This window comes from Lotus japonicus, chromosome 1, assembly GCF_012489685.1.
Source record: "Lotus japonicus ecotype B-129 chromosome 1, LjGifu_v1.2".
Lineage (NCBI taxonomy): Eukaryota > Viridiplantae > Streptophyta > Magnoliopsida > Fabales > Fabaceae > Lotus > Lotus japonicus.
In genome coordinates, this window is record NC_080041.1 from 100,139,649 (window position 1) to 100,155,581 (window position 15,933).

The 15,933-nt window shown below is 37.9% G+C and overlaps 1 long non-coding RNA gene across 1 annotated transcript; it reads left to right on the top strand.

Moving 5' to 3' along the window:
* The first annotated feature begins 9,481 nt into the window (after positions 1–9,481).
* LOC130728382 (uncharacterized) lies at positions 9,482–12,026 on the top strand. The gene is made up of 3 exons (XR_009015651.1): positions 9,482–9,623; positions 10,314–10,431; positions 11,646–12,026. It is a non-coding gene; the product is annotated as an uncharacterized LOC130728382 (long non-coding RNA).
* The last annotated feature ends 3,907 nt before the right edge of the window (positions 12,027–15,933 follow it).

Sequence of the window (15,933 nt, forward strand, 5' to 3'; positions counted from 1 at the left end):
GAAATAATAATAGGGATATTATGGTAAACGAATAAATATGACGACATAAAACATAGTATGAAACATGTAACTAGTTACACATGACATGTCATTGTGTCAGAATGTGATTGGGCAAAAGATGAAGTGAGACAAACCTGCACGTTTACTTCACTTTGGTTTATGATTTTTCTTTTACTGCTTCAGTTTATTGGTAGCATGAAGTCATTATTTCAATCTTTGTCTTTTCTGGTCTAGTCTCCCTTTACTTATTTCATGACATAATAATTATTAGAGATAATATCTAGCCTAACCGTATGTGGTTAGGCTAGTGGTTAGTTAGTTAGTTTAGTTAGTATTCTGACTACGGTAGTTAGTTACTTAGGGTAGCTTGCTGTCTAAGCTACTCATTCATATATAAGGGAAACTCTTGTACAATTCTTTTCACCTTTTATCATAATACAATTCTGTTATTCTCTCTCTCTCTCTCTTTTTCTTCTCTCTGATTTTTCACTATTCTAACATGGTATCAAGAGCAAGTTTCTGATCCATGGCAACCATTGCTGATCCACTTTCTTCCGCGCAAGATAAAGACAAGTTTCATCCTGGAATCACCATCAAACTTGATGATTCCAACTTTTTCTCCTGGCGGCAGCAGGTAGAAGGAGTAATTCGCACTCATAGCCTTCAGAAGTATGTGGTTGATCCAGATCCACCTTCTCGCTATCTGAGTGATGCTGATCGAGCTTCAGAAGGGGTGTTCATAACCGAACCAATCCAAACAAAACCGACAAACCGATCCAAAAAACCCGAAATCCAATCAAACCGAAAACCGAACGGACTGAAAATTGAAAAAACCGAAATTATTTATTGGATCGGATCGGATTTTGGATTTGATTTCCAAAACCGAACCAATCCAATCCAAACCGAACATTCACAAATATGTATTATTTTAGTTATACATATATCATTCCATTTACACTTACATAGTACATATTTGTTGTATATATATATTGATTACATCACACATGCTTATTTATAAAATTACGTTTTAATAAAAACAGTTCAAGTAATTATTTGAACTATATACATGCATCAAAGTAAACAATTATAATCATAATTTAAAAATATGTTGACTATGTTATAATTTATGAATGTTATATTAATGTTATAAATTATGTATCGTTGTATTTATCATATATTATATATTTTAAAAATTTATACAACACAATTTTTAAGTACAAAAAAGTGAAACAAAAACCGAACAATCCAATCCAATCCAAACCGCTATAGATTGGATCGGATTGGTTCGGATTTGAATTTAGTAAAAAATCCATTGGATGACAAAATCATAAAACCGATGAGATCGGATCGGATGATTTTTCTCCTCAAAACCGATCCAATCCAATCCGCGAACACCCCTACTTCAGATGTGGTGAATCCTGCACATTTGCTTTGGGAAAAGCAAGATTCTGCTCTGTTCACCTGGTTGCTTTCTACTCTTTCTAGTTCGTTTCTTCCTCAAGTGTTGAATTGCCTTCAGTCATGGCAAGTGTGGGAGACGATTCAGGACTACTTCCAGACACAGAATCATGCTCGATCTGCACAATTGCGAACGGAGCTTCGCAACATCACAAAAGGTACACAATCTGCGACTGATTTTCTCAAACGTGTGAAGACAATTGTGAATACGCTTGCTTCCATTGGAGATCTTGTGAGTCGTGGCGATCACCTTGATGCAATTTTTTATGGATTACTAGAGGAGTTTAATGCTCTTACACATGTCGCATCTGGTCGCATGTGTACGCAAACTATTGCTGAAATTGAATCAGCGATCATCTCCTTTGAAGCACGTCTCGATCGCATGAAGAAATGACAAGCTTCAGAGATGTTTGCGAGTGTTCTTCTCACTCGTGCGAACTCGCAACCTTCTCCCCAACCCGACCCGTTTTCTCAACCCGCGACTCTCCCACAAGTGAATTACACACACGGTGGTGGTTCTTCTGCGCCACCAGGGGCGACGACTGGCCAGGATTACTCCGGCGGCTGTGGAGGAGGCGGCGCAAGCGGCGGCGATGGTCGTGGTAACCGTCGAGGCCGTTATGCGAACACCCAGTGTCATATCTGCAGCAAGTGAGGCCATTCTGCTTCCATGTGCTATTTTCGTTACACACCTCCAGCTGGCAGTCAACCTGGTCAACAGTCTTATGGACATCAAGGCAATTCTCAGTTTGGGCCTTCAGCTACTCAATTTGGGCCTCCTTCAGACCTTCTAATACTCATTATGGGCCTCCAGCACCACAATATGGGCCGCCAATGCCTCAATATGGGCCTCCAGCAACTTCCTATGGTTTTCCAAGCTATTCTTCACCTTCCCTTCTTGGGCCTCCTCCACTTCCAGCTTATGGGGCCCAACCTTGGCCTTATATGGGCTCTGCACCTTCCATGTGGCCCAATCCACATCAGTCAGCCAAGCCTTCTTCTTCTCAAAGGTCACCACAAGCTTTCATGGCAGCTTCTTCTTCTACCACAGCTGAGAATTGGAGAGCTGACACAGGTGCCACTCATCATGTGACTTAAGAGTTCAATACCAGTGACCAATTTACTCCAACTTCTGCTCCTGAGCAAATCTTTATGGGGAATGGTCAAGGTTTGCATATTCAATCCATTAGCTCTTCCACTTTTACTTCACCTCTTAATTCTAAAAGAACACTTCTTCTTAAAAACATTCTTCATGTTCCTTCTATCACCAAAAACTTGATTAGTGTACATAAATTTGCTGAAGATAATGGTGTTTTCTTTGAGTTTCATTCTAAACATTGTGCTGTTAAATGTCAGGATTCCCTTGAGACACTTCTTAGAGGACGAGTTGGTTCAGTTGGTTTATACTCCTTTGATGACTTCTCTCCTTCAAGTCTTCACAAGCCATCATGTCAAGCTTATGTTCATACTTCTCTTGTTCACCCTATGTGTGTTACTTCTACATCAAGCCCAGTATTGTCATCTAGTTCTACTAATTGTGTATCTTTTGTTTCTAGTTCAAGTCATGATCCCACTTCTTATGATCTATGGCATTGTAGGATAGGTCATCCTCACTATGAGGCACTGAAATTTGCTTTAAAGCATTGTAATATACCCATACCTGATAAAATGAGATTGGATGTTTGCACAACTTGTTGTCTTTCTAAGGCTCATAGATTACCTTCTCATGAGTCTACTACTGTCTATACCTCTCACCTAGAATTAATTTCAGCTGATCTATGGGGACCATCTTCTACTGTTTCTTCTTGTGGTTTTTCTTATTTTTTAACCATTGTGGATGCTTACACAAGACACACTTGGGTTTTTCCTCTTAAGAAGAAGTCTGATACATATACCACTTTTGTCAATTTTCACAAAATGATAGAACTTCAGTTGAACAAGAAAGTTAAGGTAGTTCAAACTGATGGTGGGGGAGAGTTCAAACCTCTTACACCTTATTTTACTAACTTGGGAATTGTTCACAGATTCACATGTCCACACACACATCATCAAAATGGCATAGTTGAAAGGAAACATAAGCATATAGTTGAAATGGGTCTTGCTTTGCTTGCACATGCTCATATTTCATTAGAATACTGGGATCATGCATTTCTCACTGATGTTTACCTCATTAATAGACTTCCTACTGTTGTTCTTGACAATGAGAGTCCTTTTACTAAATTGTTTCAAGTCAGTTTTGATGTCAAGTTCCTTCGGATTTTTGGTTGTGCTTGTTATCCTTATCTCAGACCTTATAATGCACACAAATTGTCTCTCCATTCTAAGGAGTGTGTTTTCTTAGGTTATTCAACTACACACAAAGGTTACAAATGCTTAGATCCTACTGGTCGTCTTTATATCTCTAAGGATGTCCTATTCAATGAGCTCAGATTTCCCTACAAGGAATTGTTTGGCTGTAATTCTTCTCCACAATTATCTTCAGTAGGTTATGTACACTCCTTTATTCCTCTATTTTCTTTTCCACAGTTAACAACACTTTCATCCCCAACCCCTCACTCACCAAATACTACACTACCTGAATCTTCCTCCCCAGCCTCTCAATCATCAACTCCTATATTACCAGAACCTACATCGCCAGTTCCTCAATCTTCACCAGATCCTATATCACCAGCTCATATATCACCAGCACTTTCTTCACCAGCCCCTCAATCATCTTCCACAAATTCATCCTCTTTTGTTTCTCCTATAGTTAATCCTCACAACACTCATTCCATGGTTACAAGAGCTAAGGATGGAATTGTTAAACCAAGATTAGTCCCTACTCTCTTGCTCAGTCAAGTAGAGCCCACAAGTGCTAAGCTAGCACTTAAGGATCCCAAATGGTACTCAGCAATGCAATATGAATTTAATGCCTTGCATTCTAATCAGACATGGACTCTAGTTCCCTTGCCATCTCACAGAAAATACATTGGCTGTAAGTGGGTTTTCAGAATCAAGGAGAATGCAGATGGGTCTGTTAATAGGTATAAAGCTAGACTTGTAGCAAAGGGATATAGTCAAGTGGAGGGATTTGATTACAAGGAGACCTTTTCTCCTGTTGTTAAGCCTATTACAGTAAGGATCATTCTCTCTTTGGCAGTTTCAAAGGGCTGACACATTCATCAATTTGATGTCAATAATGCCTTTCTTAATGGCAAGCTAGAGGAAGAAGTATATATGGTTCAGCCTCCAGGTTTTGAAGCAAAGGACAGGTCTTTGGTTTGCAGGTTAAACAAGGCTTTGTATGGTCTCAAACAAGCCCCAAGGGCTTAGTTTGAGAGGTTGAAAACAGCTTTGCTTAAGTTTGGATTTACTGCTAGCTATTGTGATCCTTCTCTGTTCACTCTTTATTCCTCTGGCTACAGTGTGTATGTCTTGGTCTATGTGGATGACATCATAATAACTGGAAACTCCTTACTTGTTCTACAGCACCTCACAGCCAAGTTGAATGCAGAATTTTCTCTCAAACAGTTAAGAACTCTGGATTATTTCCTAGGTGTTCAAGTTGAGCACTTACATGATAAATCACTTATGCTAACTCAATCTAAATACATCAAAGATCTTTTAGAAAGGGCCTCTATGGCAGATGCAAAGGGCATTTCTACTCCTATGATCAGTAATCAAAAGCTAACAAAGCATGGTGCTAACTACATGGCAGATCCTAGTTTATACAGGTCTATTGTAGGAGCCTTGCAATATGTTACTATCACAAGGCCTGAAATTTCTTACTCAGTCAACAAAGTGTGTCAATTTTTATCTTAGCCTCTAGAAGAACAATGGGCAGCTGTTAAAAGAATTTTAAGGTACCTCAAAGGGACAGTTGACTTTGGCTTGCATCTTAAGCCTTGTTCTCTTCATCAGCCTCTATCTCTTATTACTTTTTGTGATGCTGATTGGGCTGCTGATCCTGATGATCGCAGGTCCACATCAGGTTCCTTAGTATTCTTGGGTCCTAATCTAGTATCTTGGTGCTCCAAAAAGCAAAGTCTTGTAGCCAGATCTAGCACGGAAGCTGAATATCGCAACCTAGCTAATACTGCAGCAGAATTGCTTTGAGTTCAATCTCTTCTTCAAGAGCTTCACATTCCACACAAGACACCTCTTATACTATGTGACAACATGAGTACTGTGGCATTGACACACAATCCAGTGCTCCATACAATGACAAAACATATGGAGTTAGATATTTTCTTTGTTAGAGAAAATGTTCTCAATAAGAGCTTGATTATTCAACATGTACCTTCTCTTGATCAAAGGGCTGACATCCTCACAAAGGCTTTGTCTCCCCTACGTTTTGAAGATTTGAGAACCAAACTCAATGTGACTAACAAGTTCACACTTGCTCAACCACCTTGAGTTTGCGGGGGTATATTAGAGATAATATCTAGCCTAACCGTATGTGGTTAGGCTATTGGTTTGTTAGTTAGTTTAGTTAGTATTCTGACTACTGTAGTTAGTTAGTTAGGGTAGCTTGCTGTCTAAGCTACTCATTCCTATATAAGGGAAACCCTTGTACAATTATCTTCACCTTTTATCATAATACAATTCTGTTATTCTCTCTCTCTTTCTCTGTGTCTCTCTTCTTCTCTTTGGTTTTTCACTATTCTAACAATAATAGTTATATTTTAAGGCAAAGAATAAGATGAAAACTTTTATTTTGGATTCACCGGAACATGATTAAAACCGATATATGAATATATGTTAGATGAGTGATTATGATTAATATAGTTATAAAAGGGTGAAAATGTAAAACTACTCTGATTAATTTCTCTCTCCTTTGTCCAAATCTGTGATTTTCATTTCTCTGCACTCTAACCCTTGAGTTCAACCACCACTGACCTAACTTTCGTCGTGTCAAACGCATCCCTTTATTTGCGTCTTCCTATCACTTCACGTTTCTACTTGTGTTTGTGCAAATCCTCATGGTTCGAGCTTGTTGAGAACGAGGGATGGGGTGAGTTTCTAAATCCATCACTAGTGGCTACAGAAGATGGGAGCGTGTGGTTCTGTTTTGAGGATGCATGAAGGCTAGGTGATACAGATATGTTGGCGGTGGTTCTTAGAGAAGGCTAAAGCATATTCCTCTATTTATTATGCAGATTTGGTCGAAGTAGAGGCGGAGGTGGCCGGTGGAGGCGATAGTTGGAGGAGGAGAAGAAAGAGAGGGTGACGGTGGAAGTGAAATAGAAAGGGCACGAGGAAGAATAAAGTGACTTCAAACTTGCTTCCAATGAGTTCCTATGTGTCTTAGGGAGGATTCTAGGTTGTTTTTAGTGAACTTTGGATGCAAAATCAAGGAGAGGAAGAAAGTTGAAGGCTTTGATAGACTGCCCAATTTTTTACAACCCCATCGCCTCTACAACTCAAGTTTTCGGCCACTGTTTACCACCAAACTACCACTATTCATCTTCTCTCTGAGGCGAACAAGACCCCATGCTCCTTTTACATTAAGTGAGTCATGTCATCGTGGTCCATCGTCTTCTCCAGCAAGACTTCCTTTTAAGTTGATTCTCGGTGTTTTAAAGTCATTTTTAAGCTTCTTTAAACCATAAATGATGCATGGAAATGTATTTTTTTATGCCCTAGAACCTTGGTGCAAAAATGGCGGAGGAAGAGTGCACAGTGAAAATTTTAGATTCGCATCTCGCCTCTAAGACCCCAGATCGCATCCACCCTCACCGAAATCCCCTAACCACCATGACCTCATCCTTTCACTAAGCTTCTAGTTGTCAACCACCACAAGATCTTGGACCAATCACTACTCACACATCGATTCTTTCTCATGTGTCAAGGACAATAACAGAACCCTATTTTGGTTTTTTCTGATCTGGGGTGGTTGTAGGTGGACTACGACTAAGGTCATTGGACTTGCGGATGGTTGTGGGTGGAGATACAACAGAGTAAATTCTGGGGTCAAGTGGTTGAGAAGGAAAGTGGGAAGGGTTGAAGTAGGAAAAAGAGGGGTGCAATTGAGGTAATTTAAGTTTTATACTTATGATAAATTAAAAGATAGGTTGTTGGTCCATTGATAGACCCAAAGAAAAAATGTCCATCCTAATTTTTGCGTAGCTATGACTTTGAATTTCATATCCTTACTTTAATGTAATATCAAATTTTGTAATAATACTTTTATGATTGATTTGTATAATGCTAAGCTAAAGTCATTTTTAAGCTTCTTTAAACCATAAATGATGCATGGAAATGTATTTTTTTTATGCCCTAGAACCTTGGTGCAAAAATGGCGGAGGACGAGTGCACAGTGAAAATTTTAGATTCGCATCTCGCCTCTAAGACCCCAGATCGCATCCACCCTCACCGAAATCCCCTAACCACCATGACCTCATCCTTTCACTAAGCTTCTGGTTGTCAACCACCACAAGATCTTGGACCAATCACTACTCACACATCGATTCTTTCTCATGTGTCAAGGACAATAACAGAACCCTATTTTGGTTTTTTCTGATCTGGGGTGGTTGTAGGTGGACTACGACTAAGGTCATTGGACTTGCGGATGGTTGTGGGTGGGAGATACAACAGAGTAAATTCTGGGGTCAAGTGGTTGAGAAGGAAAGTGGGAAGGGTTGAAGTAGGAAAAAGAGGGGTGCAATTGAGGTAATTTAAGTTTTATACTTATGATAAGTTAGAAGATAGGTTGTTGGTCCATTGATAGACCCAAAGAAAAAATGTCCATCCTAATTTTTGCGTAACTATGACTTTGAATTTCATATCCTTACTTTAATGTAATATCAAATTTTGTAATAATACTTTTATGATTGATTTGTATAATGCTAAGCTAAAGTCATTTTTAAGCTTCTTTAAACCATAAATGATGCATGGAAATGCATTTTTTTTATGCCCTAGAACCTTGGTGCAAAAATGGCGGAGGAGGAGTGCACAGTGAAAATTTTAGATTCGCATCTCGCCTCTAAGACCCCAGATCGCAGCCACCCTCACCGAAATCCCCTAACCACCATGACCTCATCCTTTCACTAAGCTTCTAGTTGTTGTAAGACCCCGAAATAAATAACTAGTTTATTTATTTAATTTCATTATATTAAATAATTGAGTGTTTATATTCTATTATTTTAAAGTTATTTTCCTGACTTGATTGTAATTACGAATCAAGGAAATTATTTAAATGATAATATCATTAGTCTTCTTATTTTTAATAAGCCATAACTTTTGTTTTATCCAATAAGCTCAATTCAACGCTCCGTGAGCCATCTGACAGTTGTCTTTTTCTCCCAAATGATGATAAGTACTATTGTCATTTTCTTATAATTTATACTATGCTTATACGCATAATATGACGACGCTATATCTGTTCTAATTGTCTCACAGTTATTCTTTAGCTCAGTTTCTACTCATTTCTTGTCCATGGATTATTTTATTTTGCTCAAAATGATTCAAATTTACATTTCATTATTTCATAGAGTCTCTCATAATTTTTGATATAGTAATATATCATCCTTATATTTTTCTCTTAAATGTGTGAGCTAAATCATTCGGTGTCCAAATCAATTTATACCGATTAGTAAATATCTTCTTATTTTTCCTGGGATATCCCTCCTCCACGTCCCACATGTCAAGGTACCACCAATCAGATTTCCCTCCCTCTCATTCTCGTCCACTCTCTTTCTCAATTTTGACTTTTCTTCTTTCTCTTCATAATATCTTTCTTTCTTCTTCTTCTGCAGACTTCTCTTTTTCTTCTTCCCTTCTTTTCTTTTATTCCTTGCAACACTTCTTCCTTCTTCCATTTCTTTTGCTGAAGCACCCACACCACCATGGTACCTCTCACTCACGTCCCCTTCTCCCTCTCCACGAGATGCCACTGTTGGCCACCATCACCATTTCTTCTTCCTCTCAACACCACCGCCCCTCCTCCTCACCGTGGCTGTATTGTATGTTCAGCCCATGAGCCACCACCATATACAAAAGCTCCAACCATGGCCACTCCAAACAGCCATGAACACGCGAGCACCACAGCCACCGCTGGTCACCACCGCCACGCCTCCTTTCATGAGCGAACCATCACGTCTTCTCCAATCTTCAAGGCTGAAGCCATTTTTCCTCAAAGCTTTCCTTTTTCGTGCTTTTCTCCTCTCACACAAAGAACAAACAAGGTAGCTTATGTCAAGGGCTTCAAACCTATGCTTTTAGTTTTCCATTTGGTTAAGTTTTGAAAAGGTTGTGCTAAAAAGTTGTTTGGATCTCTTTCTACTCTTTGCTAAGCTTGTGACTGTTAAAAATTAAGCTTTGAGTTAGTGATTCTAGTATGTTATTCCTAGTGGTAATAGCTTTCTTTTAATGTAAATGTTTTATGGAAAAGTTGAAATTTTACTCGGAAGTGATTTTGGAAAAAAAATAAATAAAATAGCTTTTCATAGAAAGGGTTGGAAAAGATTGTTCTTGGAATTTTTCTAAGTTTAGGCATGTGTTTTGGGTTTGGAAAATCAATTCTGAAACTTGTTTTTATTTAGTGAAAATCATAAGTTAAGTTTGAGGACTAAAAGTTTATTGTGGGAAAACCTTAGGACTAAAGCATAATATGATTAGAAGTTTTGGGTTTAACTTGAATTTTAAGAGTCTTGGGGTTTGTTTGATAAATTTATTTAAAGTTGAGGACTGATTTGCAAAATGGGTTTTCTTAAGGACCTTCCTTTAAAACTCACAAATATTTTCTCTTCGGACTTTAGTCCTTGGAACATAAAGCATATGCATTAACCTAAGTGAGTTAGAAGGATTAGCTAAACTTATTTTGGAACTTTAGATATGATCTTAGAGGCTAAGGTTTAGCATATGTACTTATGAAGGGTACGAACAACGAAAACACTTGGCGACGAAGTCAAAGGACAAAAGGAAGCGAGCCGACACGAGAAAGCAAGGATGTGATTGGGTTGTAGTTGCAGTTTAGGCAGGAAATTGGCTAAGGTAAGGGTAACTCAGTTTTAGCGCGTCTTTGCGTCTTGCATGCTTTTATTGCACTGCATGCGTTTGAGATGAAGATGTTTAACTTGATTGGCAATTGATTTAAATGTTGACATGTTTTGCAATGTTGTATGCTTGCTTATGTTGAATGTTTTCTGAGGCTTGTGCCAAATGTTTTCTGAAGGCTTCGGCCGAGTAAACTTATTGAGACGTGTGTCTCCGTTTTCTGAGAGGCTTCGGCCGTTTACTGGTTTCTGTCATTGAATTGAGTTGATTTATGCTCGTTGATAATAGGAATAACATGTGGTTACTCCGAATAAATCATTGTTTTGGGCATTGTTGTTGATTGACTTGGCATTTAGGGCTTGGTCTTGAAGTGGCAATGTGGTGGTGATTGTCCCACGTGATTGTCCCGTCTTTTAAGGCGTTATAAAGTGGCGGTGTGGTGGTGATTGTCCGACGTGATCGTCCCATCTTTCGGGATGTCCTAAAGTGGCAGTGTGGTGGTGATTGTCCCACGTGATTGTCCCGTCTTTCATGGGCGTTATTAAGTGGCATTCAGGGGAGTTCGGTTCTCCGTCTGTCCCGTCTTTCATGGGCGTTATTAAGTGGTAGTGGAGTGGATATTTTCACAGGACTGTCCCGTCTTTCATGGGCGTTATTAAGTGGCATTCAGGGGAGTTCGGTTCTCCGTCTGTCCCGTCTTTTATGGGCGCTATTTGGTGATAGTTCAGGGGAGTCCGTTTCCCGCTCTGTCCCGTCTTGAGAGACACTATTGATCGATCCATTTTGGTAGCAGCATATAGTTGCATTATAGGGAACTAACACTTGATCCTATGTTGTTGGATTTTGGTTATTGGTTTATTGGTATTATATTGTTGAGGTTTTGATATCTGATTTGAAGTGATTTTGTTTATATATGATTTGATGATATGTAGTGATATCGTTTATATCTGATTTGAGGTTAATGTCATATGATTTGATTCTATATTGTTGAAGTTGTTTATATCTGGTCTAAATTCTATGTTGCTGCTTCTATTGATATCTATCTTTGATTATATTGTTAGCTTATATACGAGTTTAGTTATGTTGCTAGTTCATTTACCATGATAGGTAATTAAATTTGAATAGCATGATTTTCTCTTTCATACATGGTATTTGCATGGAGTTAACCCTTTCTATTTGCTACTTGTTGTTTGGGCGCTTAACGCTATTAGGCGATGGAGAATCTTCGAAGGAGCTTAACCTTTGTGCAAATAGAGATGAGGACTTGAAGGACAGTGGAGTACTCGACGAGTAGAGTCGGGTTTAAGGCTAGAGCCTTGGGTTAGAGAGCTTACCGTTATTGGTTTAAGCTTGCATAAAGATTTTAGGAATTTATATTTGAGGTTTCGGGTAGGTTCCGATGCATTACTTTCCTGCGGTTCCCCGATGTGGAGATCGTAGGGAGTATGTCGGATTCATGATGTCATTGCAGAATAGTTTTTGTTGAGTTGTTTCTATTGGTTAGACTTTGTAGTTGGGAGTATGCATGACATGTTTTGGAAATACATTTGAAAAGAAAAAATATACTCGTGTTTATACATTCTTTTGGAAAACATTGCATATTTACTTTTAATAGGTTACTAAAGTGACACCCGAAATTCGGGGCGTTACAGTTGTCAACCACCACAAGATCTTGGACCAATCACTACTCACACATCGATTCTTTCTCATGTGTCAAGGACAATAACAGAACCCTATTTTGGTTTTTTCTGATCTGGGGTGGTTGTTGGTGAACTACGACTAAGGTCATTGGACTTGCGGGTGGTTGTGAGTGGAGATACAACAGAGTAAATTCTGGGGTCAAGTGGTTGAGAAGGAAAGTGGGAAGGGTTGAAGTAGGAAAAAGAGGGGTGCAATTGAGGTAATTTAAGTTTTATACTTATGATAAATTAGAAGATAGGTTGTTGGTCCATTGATAGACCCAAAGAAAAAATGTCCATCCTAATTTTTGCGTTGCTATGACTTTGAATTTCATATCCTTACTTTAATGTAATATCAAATTTTGTAATAATATTTTTATGATTGATTTGTATAATGCTAAGCTAAATATATAACATTGTATATTATTTTTTTTTAATTTGGCTCTCCTAAAGTATGCTTTTGCACCTCCTATGAAACAACTATATATTTTTATGTTATTATTCTTTTATTTTGAAATTTATGTTATTGTTCTTTAAAAAAAAACTATGTGATTGTTCCGTTAAAAAAAACTATGTTCTTGTACCATAGTGAGAAATAACAAGGAGAATGTGCAGCAAGCATCTTCATTTATCAGATTCTATTCATTTTCTTTTATTCTTTGGCATTCGCATGAAAATGACTTGATATCTTATGAATATGAGAAAGTTGATCGGAGAGGGCTCGTACGGTATCAAACGGTGGTGTTTCACGGTGGCTGCACCTAAGGGTGTCAAAGCAGGTGCGGCCCGCGGGCTCAACCCGCAAGCCCGCAAAAAAGGGGCGGGGCGGGCCACGAAAAATGAGCCCGCAAACCATGCAACCCGCCCCACCCCGCCCCGCAAACATAGCGGGCCAACCCGCATCGGGGCGGGTTAACCCGTATTTTTCTATTTTTTTCCTCCACATAATTATGTGGGCTGCTACTGCCATTTTTTTCTCTCAATTTTCTCAAGATCTACATGTCAGCGCTTCTCACTTTGGTATGTGTTATGTGTTGTGTTTTGTCACAATAGAACTCCTCAAAGCAAAAAGCAAATGTTTGATCCGGATGAACATGTATTTTCCTAAAGCTAAGTACCAGTACCACATATATAGTTCAAATGTTTTTCCTTAAAATATGAGGCTTAATTATTTGATCTGATTACTTCTATGACATTTTAACCAGTACCACATATATTCACAATGATAATTGGTTTTGATCTGTGTACTGCTATGACATGAAGACATTAGCATGGAGTTGTGGTAAAATAAAATAACCAAGTTAAAACAATTGATGATTTTTCTTTGATGAATTGATGGAATTAATTGTGAGAGATTGACGTACTGTGCGACATGTTTTTGTGTTTATAATTCATTCATATTAATTATCATTAGGAAGTGGAATTTGACTCTTAATATTAGGCCAATATCATCATTATATAGACCAAAATCAGTTATTTGAAGGCAAAACCCACCATTTTATAGGTAAAAAATTGATTTTCTCTTTTACGCGAGCTAGCCCGCGAGCCCGCAAACCCGCCATTATGCGAGGCGGGCTAGACTTTTCCAACCCGCGCCTCATGCGGGCTAGCCCACCCCACCCCGCTTTTATGCGGGTTGAGTGCGGGGCGGTGCGGGGCGGGTTGCTCGCTTTGACACCCCTAGCTGCACCACATCACTTGAACCGGCTCAAATCGTCAAACCTTTGGTTTTTATCGGTTTCGCCGGTTCTTGACCGATTCCACCTATTTCGATGAGTTCCGATTATTTATAAGGACCAAACCGACATATGTACCAGTTACCGATCAGACCGGACATACGGCATGTTCGGTCTTATTCTTCAAATTCTAGTAAATCAGATTCATACATTTCAGTGCAAAATTTAACTTCAAGTGTCACTTTCTCTTATTTTCAAATTTGATGAAAAGTGTCATGGTTTTTCAATTTCATTTAGACATTAGTACATGGGAACCCTTGATTATAAGAAATTTGTCATCACCTATAAAATCAACAAGTTTAGAAACTTGTTTAAAAAAAGAAAAAGCTTTACATTTAGAAACTTGATTACAAATTTAGAATATTTCCGCTATAAATCATTTGATTAGTTTTTTTTTTTGAAACTTGATTGATCAGATTAGAAATTTAGAATATTGTTATTTAAATCGAAATTCTATTGAATTAAAAATTAATTTTATTATGAAAATAGTTAGAAAATATGCATTTAGTTTTAACGGTAACAAAATGGGTTGTCTAAATGACCCATGATAAAGTTTGGGTTAAATAACCCATCATCCAATCACATTGGAGATAAATGAGTTGGAAATAAATTAATAAATAAAATATGGAAATTCCATCTCACCTATCTCCAATTGATTGGATGATGAGTTATTTAACCCAAACTTTATTCATTCGTTTCTTTCTTTGAGGCCCTGCACTGCAATTATTGGAAGATCCACTTGGGATGTCAATCAAAACATGCTTGATGAGGTATTGTTTGATTTCCTATCAATTTTATATTCTAGATGAATTTTCTGCATTGCCTTAGAATTACCAGAAATGATGCTTAATTTTGGGGTCTGGTACACGGTCTTGTGGATTTGCATGTATGCATGTACTTGTGTGATTAGATTCTTGATTTTGTTATGTGTAGTTTTATACTCAGTCAGAAAAGGCTTGTAATATGATGATGACTATGTACCTCTTCAGATCATTTTGTTATTGTATGATCCATCTATTTCCATTTTTCTGATAAACGAACAGGGGCATCAATGGACACCTCCCCTCTGAGTACACTTTTTTTCCCTAACTATATAAACTACTTTTAATTGAAATCAATGGCATGTTTATGGTGTGTATCCAGAAGTCACCAAACCTGTTTTGCTTGCAAATTGCAAATAAAATCTTCTCTGTTTTGCAAATAACTCAGGGAATGAAATTTTTTCTATGTCAATGATCCTGTGTCACTGTGTGATGTTTCTTGGGAATGAAAATCAAAGGGTATATATATTTTTAATGAGATCCTGCCTGTTTTGTCTTATATTTTCTTTTCTTTCTGGGAGAATTTGGACTTACATAATGTTATTTGTATTAGGAGGTTTCAGGGGGCTGTATGAGTTTTCACAAACTGCAATAGAGGAGGAATATGTATTTCGAAGATCATGGCAATAGACAAGTTGCTAATGTAAATTCACTAAATTCAGCAGAGGGTACTAGTAATGTGTTTTTTTGGGAATTAATTAGGAAAATCGCGAAATATATGGACTAATTTGTTATTCTGAGGTATTAATTGGGACCATATATATTTATGGACTTCCTTAACTTTAAAGTACTAATAAACTCTATGCTTGACTTTAATGATTAGGTTAGACTTAAAATTTTGTTCACAATTCTTTCTTTTACACCGCACACTTAGAAAGAGACTTTATGCTTGTTTTCAAACAAATTAAAATGAGTGATAATTTTAAAACTTATTATGCTTTAATTAACTTTAGTTCATGTATGTGATCTCCATTCCTTTTATTCAATTGCAAAATAAATATAAAAGTCTTTAGTTTTAGTTCATTTATGCTTGTTTTAAAAAAAAAATTAAAATGAGTGATAATATTAAAACTCATTATGCTTTAATCAAATGCAAAAACGCAAGCTTTGTATGTATTTGATCTTATGGTGCAAGAGTCGGGGGAGGGGTAGGGCTGGAGTAGGATAGGAAGGGTAGGTAGGGTAGGAGGGTTGGGGTAGAAGGGTAGAGTAGAGGGAGGGTCGGGGAGGGCTGCAGGTAGGTAGTTCGGGGTAGATGATAGG